Source organism: Azolla caroliniana, unplaced genomic scaffold (genome assembly GCF_043228905.1).
Source record: "Azolla caroliniana isolate FFs.n. ecotype wild unplaced genomic scaffold, voAzoCaro1.0.p SCAF_10, whole genome shotgun sequence".
NCBI lineage: Eukaryota > Viridiplantae > Streptophyta > Polypodiopsida > Salviniales > Salviniaceae > Azolla > Azolla caroliniana.
Genome location: NW_028230445.1, coordinates 16,210,712 through 16,235,902, shown reverse-complemented (window position 1 = coordinate 16,235,902; position 25,191 = coordinate 16,210,712). Strand labels below are relative to the sequence as shown.

At 37.7% G+C, this 25,191-nt stretch overlaps 1 long non-coding RNA gene and 2 pseudogenes across 4 annotated transcripts in view; 2 read left to right on the top strand and 1 right to left on the bottom strand.

The window, feature by feature from the left end:
* Nucleotides 1-265: 265 nt before the first annotated feature.
* On the top strand, nucleotides 266-15,067 carry LOC147859196 (uncharacterized). 2 transcript variants are annotated; one of them, XR_015530365.1, is made up of 4 exons: nucleotides 266-481; nucleotides 534-684; nucleotides 1,313-1,396; nucleotides 14,994-15,067. It is a non-coding gene; the product is annotated as an uncharacterized LOC147859196 (long non-coding RNA). The 2 variants fall into 2 exon arrangements; XR_015530364.1 differs by lacking the exon at nucleotides 14,994-15,067 and having other exon boundaries at nucleotides 1,313-1,840.
* On the top strand, nucleotides 15,038-16,135 carry LOC147859195 (syntaxin-81 pseudogene; annotated as a pseudogene). Its single transcript, XR_015530397.1, has 3 exons — nucleotides 15,038-15,067; nucleotides 15,340-15,490; nucleotides 16,016-16,135. The product of XR_015530397.1 is annotated as a syntaxin-81 pseudogene (transcript).
* A 1,610-nt stretch (nucleotides 16,136-17,745) lies between these two features.
* The window catches only part of LOC147859192 (putative cyclic nucleotide-gated ion channel 20, chloroplastic), a 37,350-nt pseudogene continuing 29,904 nt past the window's right edge, over nucleotides 17,746-25,191 (bottom strand). Inside the window, exons 8-13 of the transcript XR_015530363.1 lie at nucleotides 20,723-20,868; nucleotides 19,438-19,515; nucleotides 19,239-19,365; nucleotides 18,713-18,956; nucleotides 18,142-18,298; nucleotides 17,746-17,937 (exon numbers count right to left, since the gene is read on the bottom strand). The product of XR_015530363.1 is annotated as a putative cyclic nucleotide-gated ion channel 20, chloroplastic (transcript). The remainder of the gene's footprint in view (nucleotides 17,938-18,141; nucleotides 18,299-18,712; nucleotides 18,957-19,238; nucleotides 19,366-19,437; nucleotides 19,516-20,722; nucleotides 20,869-25,191) is intronic.

The window sequence follows — 25,191 nt, the reverse complement described above, 5'->3', positions numbered from 1 at the left end:
CATCATCTTGCGATGCACCATTTCACTCTAGGATTGCCATATTTTGTCTGGTGATCATTATGTTCCACATGGACATATGACTTTCACCACGCAACATTAAACACTAATATCATCCTATTTTGTCCGAGAATCATCATATTGCACATATAGACCACATGCTATGATTCAAATTTGCACCGGCATGATAATACCTTGCCTGGAAGTCATTATATTCCAGATATGCACACATCATATCATGATCCAGTGTTTCACATTATCATCCGATTGTGTCATGAATTTATCATATTCCATAAATGCGGACAACATATCATGATGTAACATTGCACAATATCATTCTATTTTCTTTTGACCAATAGATATTGCCATGTAGGTTTTTCTTTTTGTCCAGCGAGCTATTTTGCAAAGTTTGAACTAGTGAAAGCCATCTGATCCTTCTCATGGATTTCTTATTTTTGCCTTTATAAATCGAACTGTTGTTAAGGTACAAAGCATAATAAATAGATTTTTATCAAGGATTTACCAATCATGTGAAGCATTCCATCCTCCATGGGCTGCATTTGAATGTCAACTTGACCTTAGAGATCAAGGATCCTCTTGACGCTGAAGATGGGAACAGCCAGAGATATAAACAATGACTTCAAAACTTGCATTCGTGCTGTGGCTGTCCATCAAGGGCTGGATGAGGTTAGTTAGATCACATCCTTGTTTTATTTTTCATAAAGCGTCTTTCACTAGTATCAAAGATATGAATAAATGCTACTTATGAATATTATTATACATTGTCAGTATAATATTGATGCTAATAGACGGAACTAACCTCTGTGTGGAAAATGTTGCAAAACTATCAAGTTCTCAAGGTTAACTATATCTTTATGTAACTTATCCATGGGTGGGCATATACACATGTAAGAATTCCATAATGGATCGTATGGGATGTTTTCATCCCCTTTAAAGGCTCGTTGCTGTGTACACTCTTCATTTCTGATTCCGTATTGTAGAAAAACATTGATGCTTATAGAGCGTGTAGCAGCATGAGGTCTTTAATGATTAACGGTTGTAAGAGAGTAGCTCACCCTTCAGTCATTATATGGTATTCAAGAGCATGAAGATGAGGAACGGTCATGTTAGAAGTTTCTCTTTCTTTAGTCACTATCCCTTCAGATAGAGAAAGTTGCTACCAAGAAAGGATTCACTTGCAACAATGTCACATTGTCTGCATTAATTATGCTTTAGTATTTTGAATTTAATTTTGTTAAGACTGCTAGTTATTTCGAATTCACTAAATATGTGCTGTATCTTACATTTGCAATAGGCAACCATAATGAAATTGACAAGCTCTTTGATCATGCCGAAAGCTATCGGGCGGTCTGGTTTCACGAGTGCTGGAATTGAATTTGTATGGTATTTTAAACTTATATTATCATGCATAAAGTTTCATAACAAACTTCTAATGTAACTTTCCAATTAATCATGCTTACATGATATATACATGTATATTACGTGAGATATCTATGTTAATTCCATATGAGATGTTTGAAGGATTTTAGAGCTACACACACCCACACTACCAAGGTCGTATCTTGTAGGGATTTGTTTGAAAAGATGGAGGCTAGGTGGATTCTAGAGATAACACTTGGTGAGTTGGAAGTGTAGCAAAAAACTTTTAGGTGACAAACCGCAACCTTGAGGCTCGATATACAAGCTCACTGTTAGGGTAACTTGAGAATTCTCCATATGCAGAGCATTAGCAACTTCTGCATATGCATAAGATACAAACTCTGCCATTAGAATAATGAGAACTCTCTATATACATAATACTAGTAACACTTTTAGGAGTTGAACAACCGCATCCTTGATATTCTTCATACAAGCTCACCATTAGGGTAACACAAGAATTCTTCATATCATAATGTTGATAATTTCTAAAGATGTAACTAAGCCACTTTCAAAGAAGAAGAATAAACCAGTGATGATAACCCTTCAACGGTGTGGCAATGGTGGTCGCTTGAGAGGAAGAGTGAAGTACCTTAATGAAGGAGATATTGTGGGGATATTTACTGCCAAAGATGCCATTTCAGATCACCAAATAATTCTTCTTCATGAGATAGAAGGGAACACCGGGTACAAAAGTATTAATGCCAATGCAGAGAGTTGGGGAAAAAACAGCTATAAATGTCACGTGTGAATGAAGTTTCCACACAATATATTTGGCCATTATCAAGTTTCACATTTTTTGGCATAATGATTCAAATCTGTGTGCTAAGAATGACAATCTCAGTTGCAGTAACCCTCATTCATGTAGCAATATGTCTGTTGATGCAAGTCATTGAATCTTGGATGAGAAAATATAGAATTTGTCAAACTTAGCCAGTCCAACAGTACAAAAGATGCAAATCACACACAGAGTATGAAAGGTCTTCGACATCTTAATTAATAGGAATGTTTGTAGATGAGATCTCTACAAAACAACCACACATTGTTTCAGGTGTCAAAAACAAACGTTCAAGAGCCAACTCGACAAATGGCCACTAAAATAATGAATAAGTTATTTACATTCATGGGATCATCTCTACACATGCAAATTATCTAACACTGGATGATATCAGCATTCCATTCTTCTTCTTGATGGAAACTATTCATAACACCATCTTCACTTCGATGTATGACCTAACTGCAGAGCGTCTTGTTTTGCCTATTACGTGTGGATTGAGACATTGATTGGGCAACAGAATGCCATTCTCAATGTTTGCATGCAGCTACAGCATTGGCTTCATCCTGGAATTAATCCTGCATTTCTCTTGGACAGGACCTTTCAGGTTTCTATTCAATGAGGCACCTGTCACAACTCTATCACTTCTTCATGCTCTCTGATTTGCAGAGATAAGATCTTTGGAATTGCACTATCCAGCACAGTTTTTTGTGAGGAGATGTACGAAAATGTCTTATTGGAGTTCACATCTCAAAGATTCTTAAAGCCTTCAACTAGGTGAGCATACACCAAGCTCGTGTTGTCCAGTACGGTAAGTATATGATCTATGCTATATTTACGGTACTTTAAGACTTATATCATACAATATGATGATACGACGGTGAACTGTGTGCCATATGGAATCAATCCTTGCATAGGAGGAATTAAAGAAAGCAGAAGCAGTTATGCAAAACAGAAGCCCACAATTTTAAAAAATATACAAGGTCGGAGTGCATGCACACACACACACATGTGCTATCCAAGATACATCATAGAATGTGGTCTTAGAAGAAGAGCTTTAAATGTTGGTGGGGCAGCGAAGTCATGGCCTCATACATACCAATTTAATGCTGAGTAGGAATCTTGTCCAAGGATCCCATTCAAATTACAAAATATTCTTTTAGAAGTTGTACAGTTCTGAAAACGAGACTGTACAAACTTTAGTAAAAATTAGAAAATATTAATGAATTTAAAAACGTTTTTCTAGTTTAGCTAGAGAAACCTAAAGGGCCTTTAATCCCAACAGCCTCTTGGGTACTTCATGACTGTTGCCTTTGGATCTGGCAGAACAGTTGTTATGCTGGTTAGTTCAGGATGCAAGTGAGTGAATGTGATCCTCAGATGCACGGCTTGCTAAGTGCACATGGATTTGTGGTATATAATAGATTGTCACAATGGCCTGGATCAGATGCTTTGAACTCTTGGAACCCAAAAGAAGGTGCAAACACAGTCGAGTACCTAATCTGATCTACATCTCTTATACCTGAAATAAGACAGTTCACAATACCTGGTAGACCTATTGTCTTGGCAGCAGATCATGCATATCTATGCCTTGAGGTGAAAGATGGGTGCACAAGGGATGTATATGCCAAGGAGAGTGGGCTGGCTAACTACAAATTTACTCGAGAGACAATTGATGTGTAAAGTTGTGGAGTATATAATGTTATGCTAGATTTGGATCCTTTGGCACAAGGATTGTCAAAGTCATTGCATAAAGCAGCCACAAATGCCTTTCCTCACACAATGGCCAATGCCCCCAAACTCAGTAGAGTCATACAAAATAGTTGGTATGATGAGGAATGTCGTGATACAAGGAGATGCTTGCAGCATGAAGTAACTTAGGGTATTTATACACACAAACAAGCAAGCGCAACCTTCCAATGCCTTGTGAGGAAGTAAAAGAGATTGTATTTAGCTAAATTTGAACTTCATTTGTATCGCTTGTTTCTAGGACAAGAAAGTAAAAGAGCGTGGAAAATGTTTAATGAGAGGTAATCTACCACACAAGTGACCTCACGTCAGGTGTGGCATGATATGCTAAGGTCCTATATGATATCCTGGGGCAACCTCCACTTCCCCACCCACATGGCTCACACCCATATGAATCCACTGTTTCTACTTCACAAAATGTAAGGAATGCCATTGATCGGTTACAAAATGTAAGAAATGTAATGCCCAGGATCATGATATTGGTGAGCACTTTATCTATGCCCACGACTTGTTGCTCCTGTTGCTAGCACACATATTTAATAGAGCTATGTGAGAAGGTTTCCCTATTAGATGACAGAACATACCATTGTGCCAATCCTCAAGAGTGGAGATCCAATGATGCCAATCAACTATAGAACAATTATAAATGGCTATTACTTGGCTAAACTATATGGCTTGATTCTAGAGTCAGAATTGAGTATATGGGCAGAGCAAAATTGCTGCCGTTCAGGTGGACAAGCAGGCTTTCAGAAGGGGTTCACAACTTTGGATCACATATTGACCCTCCAAGCCCTTATTGAGGAGGGAAGAGCCCATAATAAGAGGATTTATTACTGCTTTGTGGATTTTTGAAAAGCCTTTGACACTGTACCGTGTGCTCGGCTTATGCAACAGCTAGAAGCCCTTGGTGTCCCGACAGATATGCAATGGGGAATCTATGCACTGTATGAATCCATGGTGTGGTCGGTCTCCCAAGGGTTTGTCAGAGGGATTGAATAGCACAATCAGAGTGAAACAAGGATGCCCACTATCACCCACTACCTTCGGTCTCTATATAGATGAGGTATCACATCGCATAAAGAGATTCGGCGGTTCAGGAGCATGCTTAGCGGGTATAGCTATAGAAATATTAATGTACGCTGAAGATATTGTGCTGATTTCTGACTTTCTGGAGGGGCTACAAAGACATCTAAATGCCCAAGTATTTTGTATGGACAAAGGTTTGTCAATAAACATGGATAAAACTAAAGTGATGGTGTTTAACACTATTCAAGCATGGGTAACATTATCAAAACTAGAATTCTTCTTGGGGCCCCTCTCCACCTTCCACCTAAGCTGTGCAAGAAGGGCTCGAAGCCAATCCTAGGGAACAATGAAGCTTCATAGCGTCTTTCTGTCCAAGTGCGGGTAGTCCGCATCTTCACAGACATGTCTATTTTACTGAGTCTTTCTCCGATACAGTGCCCAGATCGTTACGCCTTTCATGTGGGTCGGAACTTAGCCGACAAGGAATTTTGCTACCTTAGGATCATTATAGTTATGGCTGCCATTCGCTGGGGCTTCGGTCACGAGCTCACCTGTCATTAGGTCACCAACTCCCTTAACCCTCCAGCATTGAGCAGGCGTCCGGCCCCATGGACTACGACCTCCAAATAAAGGCCATTATCTCCTGGCATTGCAGGTGCTTCCCTCGCTTCAGAGACTTCTCCATTCTTGATCAACCTATGCTAGAGATCTTTCGAAGACAGAAGTTACAATATATCTGGCTTGAGAATCTTACATGTGCAGATAACAAGATTCTTTAGTCTCTTTTTATCTTATTTACTTTTATGTATACTTAATAACATTTATTTTATTTTGATTTGTTGTTCTCAAAGACAAGACGACACTTAAGATGTAATCTCTTGTTTGTTCTTATTGGCCATTTTGGCCCCATAAAAGACGTTAATATATCTTTCTTTCTTTCTTCACATACTCTTTGGTGATTTTGAGAAACATGTTGATTAGGCGGAAATATGCTGCTCTTATACAATTATGATGTTGGCTCATGTTGGACCCAATCATACATTCCAGATATGACATTGAATTTGTTTGTATGTCAGGCCTAATCATGTTGGTTAGTTTGAGATGTAGATGCACGGTCTGACAAGGGCCATGGTCCCTTCTTTGCGTAATCTTCGCCAATTAGAAGATCATGTTGGATGGATAGAAAGATGACATTGGGTTCGTGTTGGGCTTGCATACATTCGAAAGCCAATTATGGGCATGCATTTGGTCTTTAGATATCAGCCAGAGTTATATTTTTCATTGAAAACCATGAATATGACATGATTATTCTTTTTAAGAGTTGTACTGTGGGCACAACATAGTTTGGTATGTACTTATCTTACAAAGGGCATTTATAGGATCTTGTCTCTATGCTCACATAGTCAGAATGTTGTGAGGAACTCTGAGCATGTCACATGCTACCCCCTGATGATTCAAAGAACCATCACAGAATAGGTGTATGTATGTATTGGCACTTTCAGGGGCATGAAACTAAAAAAACCAAGCTTTTCTCACCTCTGCTTAGTTGTTGCTCATAGTGAAATTGCAGGTGGATAATGTCCCCTCTTAGTAGTATCATGAATGAGACTCTTGGCCTGTTGCCATCATATATTTTCATAGGACAGTTGTGTACTGGGCCCATTTGGAACACTTGCTTAAAAGAGGGCGTGTGATGAGGAGATCTCTTTGTTTTCTTGGGCATATCCTCTCTGCCCAGGACTTCTGCTACACAAGTGGGGTCTCAACCAGGAGAAGGGTTACAATAGATTGGGCACATATAGGCCACAACCATCTGGACCATGGCCACACCACCCTTATCAACAAATAAGGGTACTTCTGTCACTTCTGAGATCTCTCCATCTTGGGGTGGCCCATGTTGGTGATTTTGAAGATAGAAGTTTCAGTCTATCTAAGTTCAGAATCTTAAATGCTTAGACAACTAGACTCTTTAGTATCCTATATTTAGTTTTATTTATTTTGGTTGGTTATCCCAAAGATGAGAGAACATTTTACAATGTAATCACTTGTTTGGTCTTACAAGCCGTTTTGGCCTCTTAAAAGGTATTACCATATCTTTCTTTCTTTCATCAAATCTAGTATTTTACATCCCTTCATGATTAGACTACATTTGAAGATGATGTAGTGGGTGAGAAGTAACCATGGAAGCCTCTACAAAAGTTGCTTGGGGAATGGAACGTAGCTGATGATGCTTCCGTTGCAGCCTTGGATGACATCAAGCATTTCCATAAATCTTCCCACCAAATGTTTTTACTATGTTATTTGTTGGAGGGGACAACCCTAGAAACTAATCTCTCCATTTTACACTCTCTAAACATTTCTCTCTCTCTAGATTCACTTTATTCCAATAGTTATTTCATTTGACTTTTTGAACTAGGACATCGCATGCGACGAGGTTACAATACACCAGGCAATAGCATTTTGTCATGCACGTAGGCCTTGGCCTCTTGGACCACAATCTCACGACCCTTGTCATTGACAAATTCCCATCATTGCAAGTTCTTCCCTCTCTTTGGAGACCTCTCCATTTTGGATTGACCTATGCTAGAGATCTTTTGAAGACAAACATTAGAATGTATTTGACTTGAGAATCTTACATGTATAGATGACGAGATTCTTTAGTCATATCTTATTCTATTTCTATTTACTTATTTACATTTATTTTGGTTTGCTATTCTCAAAGACGAAACAACATTTTATGATGTAATTTCTTGTTTGGTCTCATAGGCCATTTTGGCCTGTTAAAAGGTCCTATATGATATCTTGGGGCAACCTCCTCTTCCCCACCCACATGGCTCACGCCCACATGAATCAATCTTTTTTAATTCACAAAATGTAAGAAATGCCATTGATCGACTACAATTGGGACGGCCCAAGATCGTGATGGATTGGTGGGTGAGCACTTTATATATGCCTGTGACACCTTGCTCCCATTGCTAGCACACATCTTTAATAGAGCCATGTGTGAAGGTTTCCCTACTAGATGGACTTAACATACCATTGTGCCAATCCTCAAGACTGGAGACCCCATGATGCCAAGAAACTATGGACAATCATGATTGGCCGTTACTTGGCTAAACTATATGGGTCGATTCTAGAATCAGAATTGAGTATATGGGCAGAGCGGAATGGCTGTTGTTCAGTTGGACAGGCAGGCTTTCGGAAGGGGTTCACAACTTTGGATCACATATTGACCCTTTGGGCCCTTATTGAGGTGGGCAGAGCCAATAATAAGAGGATTTATTGATACTTTGTGGATTTCTGAAAAGCCTTTGACACTCTGCCACGTGCTGGACTTATGTAGCGGCTAGAAGCCCTTGGTGTTCCTATAGATATGCTATGGGGAATATGCACTCTATGAATCAGTGTCAGGAAAACTGCGGTTTTCCAAGGGTTTGTTAGAGGCGGTGGCTAGCACAATCGGAGTGAAGCAAGGATGCCCACTATCACCCACTCTCTTCGGTCTCAATATAGATGAGGTATCACATTACATAGACAGATTCGGGGGTTCAGGAGCACGCCTAGCAGGTATAGCTATACAAATATTACTCTATGCTGATGATATTGTGCTGATTTTTTACTCTCTGGAGGAACTACAAAGACATCTAAATGCCTAAAAACTATTTTGTACGGACAAAGGTTTGTCAATCAACATGGATAAAACTAACGTGATGGTGTTTAACACCACTCAAGCATGGTAACAAGATCAGAACCGGAATTCTTCTTGGGAGAGGAAAAGGTGGAATACACACGCTCCTACACATACCTAGGAGTAATATTTACAAAGCCTAGGTTCTCCTTACGGGAGGCTGCTTGTGCCCGACTTTCTCGTGGATATGCAACCCTTGGTGCTCTCGAGAAACAATGTGCACATTTGCAGTTCCAAGAGCCATGAACTAAGTTATGGTTATTTGATACACTTGTCACACCAACTCCCCTCTATGGAGGAGAAACATGGGGACCGAGTCTTAACAAGGCACATCATTGGAAAGATTTATAGAGACCTTTGTGAGAAAAGTTGTTAATAGCAGCAGTGGAAGAGTTAGAATAAAATAGACACAGCCAAGCTGTGAGAAGGCTGTTAGACAACAATAGAAAAATGGTTGCAAAGAGTAGAGACACAACCAAATAATAGAGCTTGTTTTTAAGTAGCAACCAAAGTAAAAAAGTCTTTTACAAAAGAGGCTGGTATAGCCTATTTATACAAAATTGGGGAAAGTGGGTGAAATGGTTGTTTGGTAGTAAAGTGGCTCTTGTACTACCAAACAGGTACAAACAACTAGGAATAAAAGGGAATTTCTTGGAAAAAGTAGAAGAGAAAAAAAGGCATTTAAAGCATTACAAATTCTAGAGAGAGAAGGCATTAAAGGAGTTGCAGATTCTAGAGAGGGAAGGATCTAAGAAGGGAGAGAATATAGTACAAAGATAATAAAGATGAAAGAGAGTGCAGGGCTGGAGCTGCCACCCTCCAACAACCTTTAGTGTCAATGATTGCCCGCGTGATAAGGAGCAAAGCATCGGTGCCCCACAATATAATCCGGGTAGAGATGGGAGCAACACCTATAATCACTAAGGCATTGTTCCGATCAGTGACATTTATCCAATGTCTTTGGGAGCTCCCTAAACGAAGGTACCCAAGGTTCGCACTTATGTCAACAAGACAACTGGCTAAAAATGGAGACCTTCATTGTTGATATGTTGAAATGCAGCAATGGTTTGAGTCACATGGCATGAGTATAGCTTGGATTGTCCCCATCTAAATATGACCAAAGTGGTAAAGAATAGAGTGATCCGAACTGATATTATTAACTTGGAAAACAAGATAACATGGATTATCCCCAAAATATCATTTGGTACAAAGATGGCCCACTATAAGACACACTTCTTACACATATCGAAGGATGGATTTATCATCATGCCACCTTATATGGACATACATCTATCCTATGAGCTGTGCAGTGTGATAGGTCAGCTAAGAACTTCATCACATCAGCAACAGATTGAGGTAGGCAGATATACACGAATACCTCTAGAAGAAATTAATTTGCCAATTGTGTCATCAAAGAGTGGAATCCGAAGAACACTATGTTTGTCACTGTAGTGTCTTTTATGAAATTAGAGGGAGATACCATTACCTTTTTCTAACGGGATTAAGATTGTGAGATCTTGATAACCTATGCTCATATTTTTTCTCCAATACAACTTAGTTTGCTTTGAGCAGCCAACTATTTGTTTTTTTTCCATTTCTGTCCCTACCACCCTATGGAGAATGCTCTAAGCAGCTATATATAGTTCCATTTAAATTATCGCTTAGGGAGGAGTAGGCAGCCCTAGTGTATCTAGTTACAACAATTTGCCTATATCCATGGCTTCCAATGCCCCTATTAATCTTCCACCATTCCTCAACTTCGCAAAGAGTCTATTCTAGACTGAACCAACTATCTAGATTGGAAATTGTAGACGATGACCATACTGCAATACTATCTTTTGTGGAATATTGGTAAAGGAACCGAGCTCAATTGTAAGGAAACTTCTACTATTTCATCTTCAACACCCACACAAGTTGCAATTAACTCTTGGCTGGACAAAGATGGTCACGGTCATGCTTTCATGCTCTTCAATATAAAGTCTCAAGTTCCTCGTCAATTGCTTGGGAAAGATGAAGAGACATCTAAAGAATCGTGGGATGCAATCCATTTAAAGTATCATAGAGGCGACAAGCTCAAAGAGCTCTTCAAGTTAGAGTTGGGAGGTGAACTAGCACTTCAAGTTCTACATGTTAAACACAAAGGCAAATGGAACGACTCACCTAACAATAATAATCCAACTAAAATATCGTAAAGGCAACAGGCTCAAAGAGTACTTCAAAATAGAGTTGGGAGACGAACTAGCACTTCAAGTTCTGCATGTTAAACACAAAGGCAAATGGAACTACTCTCCTAACAATAATAATCCAACTAAAATATCATAAAGCAGCAAGTTCAAAGAGCACTTCAAGGTAGGGTTGGGAGGCGAACTAGCACTTCAAGTTCTACATGTTAACACAAAGGAAAATGGAACAACTCTCTTAACAATAGTAAATCATCTTCAAAACTAGGCCACAATCCATCCTACAAAGAGCTCACTCATCACTATTGTGGCTAAAAAGGCCACATCCAGCCTGATTGCAAGAAAGAGAAAAGGGATATTTCCTCAAATGTCATCCTCAACGAACCCCAATCTCATACAATGGTCAAGCACCAGTCATACAACCAACGCCAATTCTTCCCCTATGACTAACTGAAGCTCATTCTCTTTTGATGATTGGATTATGGATAGTGGTTGCACAAGTTATATAACTCATGAAAAGTCTATCTTGTGCAATATATAGCAAAACAACTCAAAAATTTCTATTGGAGATGGCTTGATTCTTGAGGCTTAATGCATGGTAATGTATTTTTAATTCTTCTTCAAGTCAACAACCAACTATGATTCAAAGTGTATCACATGTATGTCGCCTTTCAGCTGACCTACTCCCAGTTTCTTCTATCAATGAACAATGTTATGGTGTCTACTTTGATAACTCTAACATAGAGGTTATTGACATCAACAACCTACAAATTGTTGCTTGCCGCAAAAAGGAACCTGGTATGCATCAGCTTAACAGCTCCAACATCCCATTACCATTCTCCAAGTCTCATATACTACAACTTCTTCATCCAAGTTATGCCTTGGTAGCTCAACAAGAATCCTCAGTTGTGACATGCTTGCTTTTTGTTCAAGAGCTCTCTTCATCCCAAATAGTGCATGATCTTCCTCATTTCAATATCTCCAATACTGGCTTCTATACATGCAAAGCACCACCACAAACTTCTCCCTCTCAAGCTACTCATCATGCCACATCTATGTTGGGGTTAGTGCATCTGGATTTATTTGGTTCAATGTGACACATGACTCTCGGAGGTGCATGATATTTCATGCTTGTAATTGATGAATTTCTCATGCAAAGTTTGTGTTTACTTACTTTCAACCAAATCCGAAGTATCCTCCATGTTGCAAGACTGGGTGTCTTTAAATGAAAACCAATATCTCCAGGAAGGTTCGGAAAATCAGATCTGATAATGGCGGTGAGTTTATTTCAGGCACCTTCAATACCTGGTATTGTTTGTCAGTTTTCTGTCCCCAATTCTCCACAATAAATGGAGTGGTGACAGGAAGAAAAGACAATACAAGAAATGGCTTGATCTATGTTGTGTCAATCTTACCATGTTCTCAACTTTGGGGTGTAGTTGTCCACACAACTATCTATATCACCGACCATTGTCCTACTACAGTGGCTGCTGAAATGACCTCTGAAGAGGCATTTACAGGTCACAAAGCTCCCACTTCTCACCTTCGTATTTCAGATACTAAGCGGACTAAGTTTGAGTCCTTGGGTATAGCAACTATTTTAAGCATATCAACTATGGGCTCCTTAAACTAAAGCCCTTCTCATTTTTAGAGATGGTCAATTTTTATAGTCACAGTCTAAGAAATCAAGAGCTATTCCAGAATTTATTGTGGAGGATCCAGCTACTCCTATTTCAACTTACCCACCTACGTCCTCCGATCCTATTTCCACTATCGAAAGCTTATCCTCTGTTTCAAATTCCCCTATTCAATCCTCATCTCACAAACCTACCTTGAAATGTCAACTTCCATGATGGCTATGACAAACTGTTTGTGATTCACATCTTTTCATGTTGGTCTTTATCAACATGCAACCACCTCATATATACCAGTCACAAGAGCTCATATTGAAGGGCAGCACGAGGATTAGGGTATAGGTCAACCAAAGAGGGAGAGAGTGAGAGACAAATGGAGAAAGAAAGAAAGAAAGATATATTAACGTCTTTTAAGAGGCCAAAATGACCTATAAGACCGAATAAGAGATTACATCTTAAATGTTTTCTCGTCTTTGAGAACAAATCAAATTAAAGTAAATATTACACAGTAAATATAAAAGTAAATAAGATGAAAAGAAAAGAGACGAGAGAATCTGGTTTTTGGCACATGCGAGATTCTTAAGTTAAGTATATTGTAGCTTTTGTCTCCGAAAGATCTCTATCATAGGTCGATCCAGAATAGAAATGTCTCCGAAGCGAGGGAAGCACCTACGATGGCGGGAGATAATGGCTTTTATTTGTCGATGACAAGGGTGTCGAGGTCGTGGTCCATGGGGCCGGGGCCTACGTGCACGGCAAATTGCCATTGCCCGATCAATCGTAACCCCTTTGTTATATCCTGGTCTGGATCCCATTTCTGTATCCTGGGGTTGACTTCTAGCATTAGGAGTGATCGAGCTAAAGAAAGTTGTGATTGTTCTTTGTGGATGAGCTTGTGTGGCTGTATTCTTCAACAACTTTTCCCGATGTCTCTTGAGCTCGGCAAGAAAAGTCCTAGGCAAATATGAGGACCAAAGATGCCTAGGACTTTTCTTGCTCGAGCTCAAGAGACATCGGGAAAAGTTGTTGAAGAATACAGCCACACAAGCTCATCCACAAAGAACAATCACAACTTTCTTTAGCTCGATCACTCCTAATGCTAGAAGTCAACCCCAGGATAATATTGATTAGTTCCCTACTCATTTCAATGTAGGTGGACTGTTCTGGAGCTGAGAGGTGTTGGAGGGGGACTGTCCCAGAATTGATCTCTCCATTGTACATAATCTCTCTAAACATTTCTCTCTTCAGATTCACTCTATTCCAACCATAGATTGACACATGCGTGATATTCGTGATATTCTCCATGCGTAATATTCTCAATATTCGAGAATACGAAATGGCCCATGAATATTTAAAAACCAGTCGTTTTGCAAAATAATATAAACATTTTATTTATTTATTTAAATAAATTTATTTCACCAAAAAAAGAACAATTATTCATTAATAGATTATAGTGTCAAGAGAGTTTATGAAACTTATTTTAATTAATCAATTAATCAATTAATTAATTAATTTTTAAAAAACGAGTATTTTTATATTTATTATACAAATATGATTAGTACGAACTTTGAAGATATGATTAGTTTGAAGTACTATTTTTAATGTCAAAGTAAAAATATCCATAAATTTTGAGGGAATAAAAAGTGAGAAATTAATGAGCCTTTATTTTATTTTATTTATTTATTAAAAATAAAACGAATACTTATAACTTATAATTTATACATTTATTATAAAGATTTAGTAGCGTCAAGTCCCCAAGTCCCTCTTTTATTATCCCTATTTATTGTCAAGTTCCTTTTTTTTTATCCTAGGAAATTAAAAAATAGGGAGTTTTTATTTTTTTTGGTTTAAATGAATACTTGACCACCCATTCGTATTTGTATTCGTTTGCAATCGAATGGGAAACTCGACGAATGCGAATATGTCAATCTATGATTCCAACATTAATTTCATTTGACTTTTGAACCTGCCAATACTTCATTACAACATTTACTAATTGTTGTTTTGTCTTCAGTGCTCAACTATTTCAATTCATTATGCTCCAAGACATAGTTTATTCCCTTTCATAAATGCATCTGCAATGAACCTGCAGTCTCATTTTTGTATTTCAAGGCTTTTAGCGTCACTAAAAAAATACTCCTTGTTTAGTTTATTTTTCTGCTGCTGGAAGCCTCTTTGCACGTTATTACTGTTCGTAACAGTTTTCTCACATTATTATCTTAAAGAATACTATTTCAATATAACATTAATAATTATTTTGATTTGTTGTTCTCAAAGACGAGACAACACTTAAGATGTAATCTCTTGTTTGCTCTTGTAGGCCATTTTGGCCTCTTAAAAGACATTAATATATATATATATTTCTCTCTTTCTTTCAGCCTTTTGACTTGATTTCCAGCTGCAATGTTATTTAAATGCTCAGTACCAGGAGCGATATGCTGATATATTCTGACTTTTCTAAGTTTTTTTGCTTCTCTGTCATTGGCATGTTCTGCTCCTGCTATTAGAGCCCATAGTTTCCAACTAGAGATACTTTCTCGTACATTGTAACGAACAAGATCGAGACAGCATTGAGCATGAGGTATGCTGCTTTAAAATTTTAAATTTGTAATACTAATTTTCTTCTTTCATTTTGTTCGCTTGATGTATTTTCTTTCTTTCTACCGGATATTATGAAAGAAATTGATGAAATTATTTTTTATTGATACGTTTCTTATATGGAATAAGATGAATGTTCTTCTGGGTTGCATATATAGGATAAATGTCTGCATAACTGCCGGCAAATAAGGATGTAGTTCATGAAACAGGATAATCTGGGAACTGAGCAACAGTATGCTTTCTTACTCATTTCAGATGGGAATGTTTGTTAAGACTTGTCAAGGAACGTGTAGAAATTTTGAAGAATACCATTGGCAGAGATGAATCAGGAGGTCAAAGCAAATGGCTTAGTGGAGTCATTGGCAATTCTTCTAATGCTGATTTAGTTGCACACGAGCATGGTGTGGTATGATTTCCTCTTGGTTTCCTTGCTGATGTGTGACTTGACATGAATATCTATAGTATTAGAAGAGCTAAATTTATGTATAAGAAGAGCTCTTCAAAGAGATTTTGATTTATGGACTTTCCTGATCTATCCTTTCATGGTGCTACAATATACTGGTATAAGCAAAAAATATATTATCTAGCAAAGATGAAAAGAGACTGCTAATGCATGGAGTGGGGCCACCATTACTGTTGGTGTTTGAATATATGTGAGCTTTGAATACTATTATCATTTGTGGAGATGTATTCTGTACAATAAATTGCGTCTATCTTTGGCTTCTAAATATTCTCATCTTGCTACATTTTACTTTCAATTGCCCATTTTCCTTGTACACTAGTTAAGGACATATTTGTAGAGAACCTTTAAAAAAAGAATCATCGTAATTAGTCACCATGTCATTTTACCCTTTTCGAGATGTTGAAAATTGCAAGTGAATCAAATTTTAGTTAATGAAAATAAACATTTTAAATTAGCTATGTTTTCCAGATGCTTATTCTGAGTGAACGGTTGCATTCAGTGACTGCATATTTTGATGGCTTACGTGCGGTGCGATTTCAAGAAGCTATTGGAAAAACTATGCCATGATGGAGAAAAGGGATGGTTGCACAGAGGGTATATATGAATAGGAGTTGATATTGTAAAGGAAACTAGACAAGAAACTCAGTCTGAATTTGAATCAAAGCATCAGTTGGATGATGAGATTCATGCCTTGCAGTAATACATAATTGTCATGCTTACATGCATATACATACAGCATTATGCACATGTATATTTATATACACATTGTCCTTCCATGAACAAATCCGTGTGAAAAACATGTGATAGGTGGAGCTTACGAATCTACTAGATTCTGCACAAGAGACAGAAAGATGATCAAGCTTTAAATCACTTGTCTTCAACCCATGTTCTTCAGCAAGCGCAACAAATTGAAATACTATATCAGCAGTTTTGCCATTTATTTATTTTATACAAAATCATGCAGGCAGATGCTATTTTCATGTACATACCCCGCTTCCCCTTTTTTCAGCTCTAAGATCTACTGTTATGGTCATATTTTTAATGCCTGTTTACTTGATTGTAATGGTGTCGTTGTGAGTTTTTTTTTAATATCATGGTGGCATACGGTGCCTTTAAATGAGGAAAACATCGCATATTCTATCAATTCTATTTTCCTTCTCTTCAACAGTTAGTGTTTATTACATTTTTTCTCTCTTGTAAGACTTGTTTTTTTTTCACTGGTCTACTTGATGTAGGTGGCTGCAACAGAAAATGTGGATAAAGGAAACAAAGAGATACGCAAAATGATTGATTGATCCAACATTAATTGGACTTTCATCATTCTTTTCTTCATCGTCTTTCCTCTTGCCCTTCTATTTTTGCATTGGTATAACTGAACAGTTTTGTTTGCCATGAATTATGTGTACCATGTATAGCATTGTCTCTTTTTAGGATGTCTAGCATACAGAATTGTTATTGACTTTGTTGTTCTATACCATGTTTCAAGAACCTGTGTTTATCGGACCCAAAAAGACTGCTATTATGGAAACCAATTGGACAGCATCCCAATTAATGATATATATAAGAAATCTGGTCTCTTAATACCTTTTCAATTTCTTCATTTTAAATGATTTTTTTCTTGCTTTTCGTCAAATGAGAAATGGTTTTGTTAGATGTAGTCCTATCTACATGACATCAACTTTGTGGCAGACTACAATGGTAATCCAACCTTCATATACCAGTTTGATACATCATACCTCATTGTTGAATACAATGGAAAGCTTCACATGCTTCAAGTCTATTTATAACCCACTTAATAAGGCCAAGTAGGCACCAATCTTTTATATGCCAATATAGGGCACCTGCACATGCAAATGGAAATGTGGGCATTTTCCTCATATTTTGAATACTGACATCTCAACAATACCAAAACAATACAGACATTTTACCTATTATGGTGTTAAAATGCAATGTAATGATTTAAGTTGCAATTCTTATGAAGTGTTGATTCTATCAAATTTGTAACACATACATTAAAATGTGTATTTTGCTTCTATAATAATATATTTGACCTCCATGGGAAGGGCAATAATAAAATCTCCCCCCCACAAATACAGGTAGTGAAATGAGATGCAGAGGGTAGAGTGATGCAAATGTTGCACAAGATCTCAAACACATGAGTCTTATTCATTGTGGTATTTTATCTTCTTCCAAAGGGATTTACAAAAGCTTTTAAGATATGAAATTTGACTTCCAGATGAAGGAAAGAAGTATTTACATTAAGTAGCCTTCATGGGCACACAGGTAGCTATATCACATTTGCACTCTATACCCTTTTGGCAGACATCCGTCTTCTCCATGCTCCTTGAATACAACGCACAGCCACATTCTTATAAAACGGGGACTCATACCTATTATGTAGCATGATCATTGGCGGCAATAAAAAAAACTTAGGGGCATTATGAAAAATACCAATGTATTTTGAGTTCTTTTCTAAAATTTATTAGTGTATGCATATAGCTATTTATTCGTAAGTGATTTGATCACGTTTTTCTAGAATCTTTGACTAGCTCCATAAAACGAAGATAAAAGTAGTAGTGGGAGCTAGGATATACCTTATTGCACCTTGAATTCTCGGGTTTTTCAAATGATGGTTAAACTGATTAACCAAAAACACTAAATCCTCAGCTTCCAATGAGAATGCCTCAACATTGGTAACACATTCAACGGTCCTAGTTGAGAAAACTCCACGTTTCATGTTCATCCCAGGTTCTGCACAATGCATTCATAACTAATAGTAAACGAAAAAGATAAATGAAAAATGATGTTCAAAATCGAAAATAGATAAGAGTTAACGAGAGAAACAATTGACTCACATAGAATAGAATACAAGTGTAGTGGAAAGACACTGAAAAGTACACTATTATGCAGAACTTAGGAATAAGTTATACTGCAAGTACAAAAGTTATTACTTTTTAGATATTCAATTTTAACAGGTAGTTTTGTCATGCTCAGTGTAAAATCAAACACACCTTATATAAGTGTGCTGACAACAAAGCTTCACAATGGATACATTAATGTGTAGATTTTATAAAAATATACAATTTAATAAAGAATGCGATAAACCAATTTCTATCTCTAAAGAATAAATGATTATACTGGACTTAGTAGGATGAATGATAATACCTGATTTGATATGATGCTTCAGGCAGAACATAAATAGTTCTTCTCCACAAAAACTTCCTCCAGTAAGTTCATCCTTGCTACCATCATCATTGACACTTACAAGCTCTCCTCGAACAATGAATAGCATACGATCCACAGAATAGTGAGGTTGAATGATTACACTGTTCTTAATATAGACCTTCTGATGTAAGCGTTCAAGAATAGCATCAAGAACATCCTTTTCCATAACTTGAAAAATGCGCACCTGGATGGAACATAACATTTCATCTAGTTTAATATTTCTAGTGTTTGGACGTCTGCACTTAAAATAAAAATATGAGTACCATCATGCAAATATGCTCTTATGAATGATAGTAAGTTCAATATGAAATAACATTGCTCCAACCACAAAACGGAGTGAACTTAAGAATTGCTCCTAATAGAACCCCCCAATTCAGAGATGCTCCAGGATTTCATTACAGGCAATCACTTCACTCGAGCATTATAGCGAGCACGAAAATGAATGGAAAGTAGGGTTTAGGTTTACATCTTTAGCATAGGCCAGTTCACGCCTAATTTCTTTATGTAAATCTTCAGGCAATCCTTCAAGTAATTCTCCCTCATTTACTCCTCTTGTGGCTGCCCATTTATACCTTTCTGCCTGTCGCACCTTCCTGCAAGGATATGGGGATAAAAGTTGGTACAAATATATAAAATAATGATATGAAAAGAGGTAGAGAAAATACCTCTTCAGTTCTTGGGAAAGGTTACGTCATTTCATCCAGACTTCCACATCATACCTTCGCAGATGCATGTCCATTTGCCTTAAATATGAAAAACAAAAAGAAGAAATTTTTCATATTACAAAAATACACATGGGAGACACATAAAATTAATTTCCCATGAGAACTCCCTAATATTCCTAGGCAATGATAACTGCGGAAATCATTGAGGGAAATGTTTCCGCATCCATTCATGAAAGAAGAAAACTTCTTTTTCCTGATCATGATTTAAACGTTTTGAGATGAAGGATCAGCTATTCCAATGATGGTTCTCCACGCAATAAAGATTGGTTTTCTAAGCTAGGAAATAACAATGTGCCCATTAAAGGTGTCATTTATCTAAGCATCTAAAAATTGGGCTGATTCCCTGTAGATACAGGTATGAAGAAATAACTATAGCAGCTTTTCAAGGTAATAATCATACCTTACCGAACAAAAATACTGAAATACCAAAACATAATCATAGAAAATGGTTTTTCTTCTATAATACATCATAAACAGCATTTTTTTTTCTATAAACCCATTTCTGAAAAACATAATGGGTGTTGGGGTGGTGGTGAAAGCCATTATCTCCAGCCATCACAGGTGCTTCCCACTTGAGAATCATACATGTACTGTCACGAGATTCTTTAGCCTCGTCTTAGTTATGTTTATTTTGGTTTGCTGTTCTCAAAGATGAGACAACATTTCAAGGTGTAATCTCTTGTTTGGTCTTATAGGCCATTTTGGCCTCTTAAAAGACAGTACATATCTTTCTTTCTTACTGTAACCCCATGGACCACGACTTCAACACCCTTGTCATGGACAGATAAAAGCCATTATCTCCCGCCATCGAAGGTGCTTCCTTTGCTTCGGAGACCTTTCCTTTCTGGATCGACCTATGCTAGAGATCTTTCGAAGACAAAAGTTATGATACATCTAACTTGAGAATCTCACATGTGCCGAAAACCAGTCTCCCTAATCTCTTTTTATCTTATTTACTTTTATATTTACGGAGTAATATTTATTTTATTTTGATTTGTTGTTCTCAAGGACGAGACAACACTTAAGATGTAATCTCTTGTTTGGTCTTATAGGTCATTTTGGCCTCTTAAAAGACATTAATATATCTTTCTTTCTTTCTTTCTTTCTTTCTATACACAGGCACATTGAGATGGTGATTAAAATAAAACGTTCTTAATCCTTCAAAAGAAAAACTAACCTGGAATTTTACAAAATAATCCAAAATGATGAATCATAAATGTATTACCTTCTCCCCAATGATTGCAAAAAGTTCTGCACATTTCCAATAAGCAAAGCAAATAGTAATAATCCTAGACCAATAATGCCCATGGTAAAAAGGACCTCCCAAATAAATAAGCTTGGAACAAGATTCCCTGCCAGTGTGGTTATTTGCTGCAATAACAATAAGCTTTATCATATTATTTTCAACTATATGGACTTCTAATGGTGTAGATAAATATTTGATTATTCTTCTCTAAGCATCTAACATATGTCAGAAAATGCACAGAATTGAAAATATACTGCAGAAAATATACTGCAGCTTTACTTTCTGTCACTATTGCGTCAGGCATATGCAGACATAATATTTTAACTATATAAACATCAGCCGTGGCATGTAGATTGAAGCTTCCAATCAACTAACTGAAGACACACACTCTACATTCTCATGAGCTATTATGGTTTGAGAAAAAAGATCACAATAACGCTAGGTAGTCTATACTAGGACTCAGAAAAGGCAAAGCTCACTTGATGGCAGGTTTATGACATGACACAAGAACTGTATCAATTGTGAAAAGTTAAAATAAGGTACTATGGTCACATTCTGGATATGAGAAATTAGGGGCTAGGCTATATTTATGTAAAATATGCGTATGAAGACCAGCACAAAAACATTTTCAAAAGAAAATGTATAGAATAAGGAAAAACAAGTTCCTACCAGAGTTCATGACGTCAAATCGGAGTGAAGCGTAAGATTGTGACAAACAGATATAAAGAGAGCCAAACTATACAAACCACAGGAAGTGTTAATGCATTTTCAATAAGTTAAACTCTTCCAATAGCAGAAAGTGTTAATTCATGGAACTCACAGCAAATACAATAGTTGGGGAGACAGGTCTATAAATTAAATGCCCTTTGATTTGATGACTGTCAGGACGTAAAAGTTATATACTTTTAGAACAATTAAAATTGCATGGAACTAGCCTATTTTAAATTTCTTTTCAAATAGAAAATTTATTTATTGCAAGATCTTGAGCAGAGTGTATTATTGTCATTTTAAGATTATAAGGATTAGTTATATTATTAGAAGTAAAGGTATTGAGAGTTAAGCTGAAAAAACTAATAAAATAAGTGTGTGTTCCAAGGGTTTAGACAAAAACACGTCACCTTTTGGTCAGGATGGCATTAGTCACATTTTATGGTTTGTACTTTTACTATATGAATTAAGTTTACATCCGGGATTATACATCTATGAATTCTCTTCCTTTGCTTCAATCAGAAGGAAATTGAGGAATCAAGTTTATGTGGACGAAAAATGATTATAAGGCATGGGGAGTGATATTTCCCTAAGTTGAATAAAATGCTGAATTGGAAATGAATATCCGGGATTATACATCTATGAACTCATGAGCCAATTCTATGCCGCTTACCAAGAAGCTCATGAGACAGTTCCACAATTTATTATTCGGTTTCAAAATCTTCAGAGGTAGTTAGCACTCCAAGAGCCACTCCCGACTACATTAGCCGTTTTTTATTTTAAAGAATAATCACTGGAATAGGTGATCGACAAAGCACTCATAATGTATATAACATAAACAAGTAATAGTATGTCTATGACATCATTACAGAAATCATTACCAAATCCGGAAGAATTAAGGTTCTGGCAAGCAATTGAATGCACCACATGCTTGAATCCAGGGCATTCTTCAGTAGAATGCACACTGAGTACGCAAAGTCCAATCTGCCATTCGAAGGCACACACAATTAACCTGTGTGAATATAATCTCCTGAACAAAGTCGCGGCTCCAATAAGGCAGATAGAACCACATGACGATCGCAGAAATGACAGAAGTCGTCAAACGCCCTGGTTTCAGGAAGACACTCAGTCACCCTGGATCGAAATCGACGAGATGATTATCGAAGGGATAAGCGGCACAATGATTATCGAAGGGACAATGACCACCAAGATGACTACATAAGGGATAGTCGTCACAAATATGAGCGTGATTACTCACCTCGCTATGATAAAAATGATCGATGACAGTACAAAGACTCGAGACATCAGGATGACAGACGATCTTACGAGCAATGGAGGCATGATGACAATCGATAACCTAATCATCGATTTAGTGACGAACGATGAGATGACAATAGACAACCTAAAGCCTCCAGGCAGTTTCAATATAATTCTCGTGCCCGAGACAAACCAGAGCCACAGGATGTTCGACAATCGCATTACGAAAAAAGGGGAAGCCAGTGGGCTGACTGAACCTATTTGCTATATCTGTAGAAAAGACGGTCACTATGCAAATCAGTGTCCGACAAAGGAAAAACGTAAAGCCCCAGCAGTAAATATCGTAACCGTAGAGGTCCAGCAAGCAGACAGAGTGGGAAATGCAGGAAGCAATTCGAAAGGCTGTTAAAGAATGGGTAGACGAAGCTAATAAGAACAATGTCGCCAGAATGCTGCAAGAAAATAAAGAGCTAAATGACACACCAGTAAATTCGGAAATCCGCTCAGAAGAAGTAGCGAGACAATCACCAACAGAGGATGAAACGAAGAATGAGTTGAACCAGGTGTCAGTAAATCACGTTACCTCTTGCAAGATTACTGAAATTAGTGCCCCGATTTACGGAAAAAGTAGCACACATAATCACAAAGAATGAGTTGAACCAGGTGTTAGTCAATTTTACTAATCAAATTAAGGGACCAACAATTATGGATAGCATCATACGGGGCCAAGATCTCTTGCATAGCATCATCGACGGCGGGTCAGGAGTCAATGTCATAAACAAGACGACCTGTGATCGACTTGGAATTACGGATTGGGAAGTATGCCCATTTTGGCTAAGAATGGCTGATACGAGTTTAGTACGACCATTAGGGCAATTCAACAATTAGAAGTATCAATTGGGGGACACTTGTTTCACATATCGGCAGTAGTGCTGAAGTTAGATGCACCGGGGGCATACCCACTGCTACTTGGCCAACCATGGCTTCCAACTGCTAATATCAAGCAAAATTAGCAAAAAAATGTCATCTCATTCCGAAGAGGCAAGACAAAAGTAAGAGTCTCTACCCAAGAAAAGGTGTTAACCAAAAAGGAATTGGTGCCTCTGTATGTGGAATTATGATGGAAGGCTTAGAAGATAGTGAAATCAAGCAATATTTAGAGGAAAACCCAAGAATAGTACCATTGTTCGAAATTGATGTAGTAGAAATTATCAACCCTTACATCAATAATGAGAATCTTGGAACAGAGGACCAGGTTCATCAATTAGATCCTAAATCTTTGAAGGAATTGCAACATCAGCAAGAAGCAATAGAAAACGAGATGCAGGTATTTCAAAGAGTAAAACCTTCAACACTGGAAGAACTTAATCTTGCAGGGAGTACAGTGAACAGAAGACAGTGCTCATAGCTAAGGATATGCCACCGAACGATAAAGCCGAATTAGTAAAGTTTTTTCGCCAATATAAGGATGTTTTTGAATGGTCGTTTGAAGACATGAAAGGGCTGGATCCAGCATTTTGTTAGCATCAAATTCACCTTAATAAAGAGGCCAAACCAGTTCAGCAACGCTGATATCGAATGAAAGAGGAGATCAACAAACTATTAAAGGTCGGTTTCATTAGTTTCATTAGACCAGTGAAGACGATCAAATGGACCCGTTGGAAACAGAGGTCCTCAAATCTTATTTTGGTGAGTATTCTCCTTCTGCAAAAGCTTATAGAACTCAAGGAGGTCCAGATGTTTTCTTCCGAGAGGTTGCAAATTTTTTGTTGCAGGTAGCATGTATGAATCTGAAATCTTACTGCATGCCAAAACAGAAGGCAGGATTCATACATTACAGGAGGAAAAGCCACGAAGCCGATTATTGCACAATGGCTAACTTTATTATGCCCAATGCCATTAGCCACCAAGGGACGTAAGACCCCGGAAAAGCAAAAGGGGCAGTCATCGCAAGCATTGCCAAAGCAGTCGGCAAGGCGACAAATATTGACAGGACCACATGAGGAATGGCAAGAAAGTCAGGCAACAACAGGGCGACCGGCGACTGAGAGAGTCGTAGAATCGAAGGGCCCAGCAGCAACAACCCATCGATGAAGAACAACCTCCCAGGACACAGCAGGAAGAAAGGGGATCACAAGAGGAGACGACTACATTCTAACCACCACTCCCCAAAGAAAAGAGGCGGCTAACTTCACAACAAGTCGACAGAGAACAAAGAGCAAACCCAAAGTTGACACACAGCAAATAGTGTCAACTGGGAAATGTCTAAAAGAAAACAAACAATGACTGAAGATCAGAACCAGCCAAAGAAAAAGAAGAGAAGATTGGTAAAACAGCATCAAACACAACAACAAGAAGGAACAACAAATAACGTCACACTAGTAGAATAGTAGAATATGCCCAGACAGGCACTATGGAGAGGTAAATCGTCAGAGATATCCACGAATGAAGTCTTAGCTCTGCCTGACATACCACCAACAGCT